Source organism: Podarcis tiliguerta (assembly GCF_965153285.1).
Source record: "Podarcis tiliguerta genome assembly, chromosome: 1".
In the NCBI taxonomy this organism is placed as follows: Eukaryota; Metazoa; Chordata; class Lepidosauria; order Squamata; family Lacertidae; genus Podarcis; species Podarcis tiliguerta.
In genome coordinates, this window is record NC_139534.1 from 88,734,124 (window position 1) to 88,739,123 (window position 5,000).

A 5,000-nucleotide genomic window follows, 5' to 3' on the forward strand; every position below is an offset into this window, starting at 1 on the left:
AATGCATATTAATGGGAGGATGGGGTGGGTTTTAGAGAAAACCCATGCAAAAGTACCAGAGTGATTTATTTGTCCCTAGTTTCATGCGACCATTGGCTTAAGATGCTAACCCAGAGTAATGCTGGTTACTGCAGATAGAGGCCACAGTTCTAGACAGCAGTAGTGTTGTAGGAATGCTTAGTGTTTGCTTTTATTTCAAACCCCTCTATATGCAGCCTCTTCAGCCAGGGCCAGCCGACCCATGAGACAAGGTGAGGACTGCCTCAGACGGCAGGATCCTCAGAAGCAGCAGATCCAAGGAATGCATCGCCTGCTGCTGCAGTGCCAATGGGGAGTTGTCCTGTGCTCCTTGGAGGCCAGGTCTGTCTCACACACCAGGGGTCGGGAACCTAAGGCCCATGAGCCACAAGCGGCCCACAGGGGCCGTTTAACTGGCCCACGAGCTGCTCCCGAACTGAGCCACCCGCTTGGTGAGTCCCAGTGCGCTGCGCTAAACTGGCGCAGTGCAGCGCGGGGACTTGCTTTCGTTGCACCAAAAATCACGTCTGTGCATGCGCAGATGCCAAAAATTGTGTCTGTGCAGACGCTGGAAATTGCGGGCGCCTGCACAATCCGGCGCACGGAGGGATCTCTGGAGTGAACCGGCCCAGGCAAGGTAAACCTTGCTGACCCCTGTCCCACACCGTGTCACGTTTATAGTGGTATCTTGGCTAATGGGAGGCACTGCTGGTCTCCCACCCTTGTTCCTGATCTTTATCTCCCCCCCCCCTTCCTGATGTAACTCTTCCCTCAACCCTTCTTCCCTGGCAGGGAAGTGTCGTTTTTGTGGCCTGCCTCGGGTGGCAAAATGCATTGGGCTGGCTGTGCCTTCAGCTCACTATTTCAAGGACAGTTTGCAGGGAAGTTGCCCCGCGAGTTCTTATTGCCGCCACTGAAAAATGAGCAAGCCACTTTTCCACTCAAAACCAAACTGGAAAGAAACTTTGGTTTTGAATGAGCCAAAATGTATTGAGCAGGTAATATTTTTTTGTTCTTGTGTTGCCAGTCAAAACCTAAAGCCAATGAATTTCTCCTGGCATCAGATAAAATGTGTCCTTTTGTTTTTCCTTTTAATTTTGCCTGACCGTAATGCATCTTAACACAGTTGTTAAAAGCCTCCCCGGCACTTGGCTTCCTTGCCTGCAGTTAACTTTGCATCCACAAGGTGGAGTACATGGAAAAGAGAAGGCAGGAGTTGGGGGAGGTTCTGGTCTTGCCATTGCCACATTTGCAGAAGCTAATAAGATGCATTGCAGGACCTTGGGATTTCTTTGCCGTGAGACCTTTAAACTCATCCTTTCCCAACTGCAACATTGAATATGGCCTTATCTCTCCATGCAACCCTACAGATGAGTTTAAAGAGCGTAGCTACCCTTATTCACATGCTAAGTAGGCTACTGCTATATTTACTTTAGGACTGAAAATAGATCCATTGCTCACCTTGTAGAGGGAATGTTTGGAGCTTCGAAACATTTTAAAGAGAGCCTGGCGCCAGTGGGCAACAAAGTAGACAAGAAAAGAGTCTACAGTAAGACTATACATTTTATTGAATTAAAATGCTGTGAATTTGCCCCACCAGCCAGCAAAAACATCACTTTTAGCACCACTTCCAAAATGTGTTCAGACTTGGGATGCCTCCAGGCCATCACAAAGCATTCAAATGCCTGCCAGAACTTTAGGTCTGCTCTGTTCCCCTTGTGCAACAAATCTGCTTTTAGAAAGAAGGAGACTTTTTGAAGTTGGGAAAGTGAAAGGGAAATGCATTTAAAAGTCTGGGGCGCACATCTGAGAAGCAAATCAGGATAACTTCTCAATAAAGAGTAAGGTAAAGGTAAAGGTACCCCTGCCCGTACGGGCCAGTCTTGCCAGACTCTAGGGTTGTGCGCTCATCTCACTCTATAGGCTGGGAGCCAGCGCTGTCCGCAGACACTTCCGGGTCACGTGGCTAGCGTGACAAGCTGCACCTGGCGAGCCAGCGCAGCACACGGAACGCCGTTTACCTTCCCGCTGGTAAGCGGTCCCTATTTATCTACTTGCAGCCGGGGGTGCTTTCGAACTGCTAGGTTGGCAGGCGCTGGGACCGAACGACGGGAACGCACCCCGCCGCGGAAAGAGTAGAGTAGAAAGTAAAGAGTAGAGGTAACCTAACCACATAAGCTTTGTGCAGGCAAATCAGGATGCTTGTTCAACAAACGGGTCATCTGGAGGGAGCCCTGAGACTTTACCAGGTTTGGGGGGTGGTGGAGTACAAAGAGGAGCTGCTGAGGGTCTGTATTCATGCCCTTTCATACTGGTAATACATTGCATTTATTTACTTATGATATTTCTATACCACTTTATTCATATCTCTAAGCAGCGTAGATAAAAAAATCCACTGAAAATTAATTGGCAAGGGATGCATTAATCTGTCATTTTCAGTTTCTCTCAGTTTTCCCAATCTTAAATTCCAGTTCTACACATTTCCACAGCAATCTGTGGTTTTCTTTTTTTAAAAAAAAACTCATGAGAATGCACCAGGCTTTTAGTCTAAAGTTCCTCAGAAGCAAATTTTTGTATGCAGTTTCGGTGAATATACCAATTTTTGCAAGTGATTCCCCCCAATATGCATTTTTGACTGGCATTTTCACTAACAAACACTTTTGTATGCACACTTTCCATTAGTAAATGTATTGGAAGAGGGCATGTTTCAAAGAATATATGTGTTTCGGTTCATATATTGGTCTGAATAATGCAAATTAGGTCATTTCTCTTTGTGATGCAAACAAAAACAAATCCCTTTCCGAAACTGGACGTATCTTAAGAGATCCAAATGGGTCTGGTAGAAAGAGTGGGGTGTCTCTAAGCTAAGCTGAGCCTAATGTATTTTTAATTATGCTCCATAATGGATGGACCCAAGTATGATGGTACAGCGTATTTGGTACAATGCCTAATCTTGTTCTGCCCATGTTTAACAGCATGGTTTTTTGTTCCATGGTGGGCAAGGATATGCCACATTAATCGTAATAACTTTGGTTCTGCCCGGAAGGCTTGAGTCAGGCCTTCCAGTTATAACCCGAGGGAAGGCTACACATTAACCTTCGAGCTCGTTAGCAAGCATGGCAAGGCTGGCCACATGCAGGGTTCTGACGTTTATGGCTTTTTTGTTGAATAACCTTCCTGGCTTTTGAATGTAGCTCTGCTGTCCCCCCGCCTCTTTCATTTCAGGCTCTTAAAATTTAACAGGGCTGTGGGCTGAGCAAGAGTCATCAGAGTTGCTATTACCAAAGTAGGACCAGCTGAGCAGTGCTTTATTCTCGCCCACTTGGAAGACCTGAGCTCCTGGGGATTGATTCGGATGCATAAGTCTGTAGCTACAGTACAGCTCACAGTGTGGGTGGGTTGCGTGTTTGAGGATTAAAAAGAAAAGAACCAAGCCATAAAATGGTACAGATTTTTCAGGCCAGTTTATCCTCCACAGGCTAAGAGTATCAAGGTTCTGCACATCTTTGGACCCGGCCATTATGGCCAATTATTGCCTAGTCTCAAATCTTCCATTCTTGGGCAAGGTGATTGAGCGGGTGGTCGCTGAACAACTCCAGGCACGTTTTGAGGCTGTGGACCATTTGGATCTCTTACAGTCAGGATTCAGGCCCCATCATGGAACTGATTGGTTGCGCTGGTTGATTATCTCTGGTAGGCTAGGGGCAGAGCTGAAAGCTGCTTCCTAATTCTGCTGGATCTCTCAGTGGCCTTTGATGCCATTGACCATGACATCGTTCTGGACCATCTAGAGGAACTGGGAGCTGGGGGCACTGTTATACAATGGATCCGCTCCTTCCTCTTGAGCCGTGTCCAGAAAGTGGTGTTGGGGGTGAGTGTTTGGGACCCCTGATCACTCACTTGTGGAGTACCTCAGGGCTCTGTTCTCTCCCCAAAAAGACAACCACCCACAAACCTATAGTCTGTCTACTTTTTCATTGTCTTACAGGAGGCTGAAATGGTTTTGTGTCCAGAACAGCAGACCTGGTTCACACATACATGTTCACTACTGCATCACAAAATTTGGCAAAGTGCAAATTTTAGCTATGCTTTGGTTTTCCTTTGGGGGTGGGGAGCGTGGATTTGATCAAATCAGCTTTAATTGCAAACTGAGTTGAATTTCTCTCACAACCCTGGTTTCTATACACACACACACACACACACACACACACACACACCTCCCTCTCTTCATCCATGCTCAATCCAGGCAAGCAAGCAAGATGATCAAGGTTCAAGGGCAAATTCCAGACAGGCAAAGACATTTGAAGGGGTGCAGAGCAGGGCTAATGAGGGGTGTGACCTGAGAGTGTCATGGGGGCCAGGTGGAGAGGCCCGGAAGGCCACATTCAGCACACAGTCTGAGGTTCCGTACCCCTGATGCCTGCCAATGTCTGAAATATACCCTGGGGTGTGTGAGGGAAGGCAAGCTCAGAGCTGGCTCTCAATTAAGCCAGCAAATCAACCACATGAATGGCAAGGCTGATGTGGTTTCTAGAATCAGATACTTGGATGTGAACAAGATACAATAACTTGCCTCCCCCCCCCCCCCCCGAACGATGATGGTTACATGATTTCCCTGGATTGCTAAAGGGGAGCATAAATGACTTTCCGCTATTTGGTTCACACAATTCATCAATGGCATGTTTCGTGAAGGAATCTTGATGTTAGCCTGAACGAATTCAAAAACAGCACTGGGGGAACATGAGGCTTTTATACCCTTTCAACAACTCCAAACAATCTTTACCATTCCTCATATAATCAATCTCCCATCACCACACAGTACAACTGCCAAAGCAGAAAGCATATTCTTTCCTGTTTCCACCCTACTTCTGAATGATGAGAAGTTCTGGGAAGCTGTTATAGAGTACATTTCTCCCTCTGCAGTTAAGAGTACTAGAGGGTTAATAGGTGGGTTTTTGTTTTGTTTTTTAACTAATAGTCTG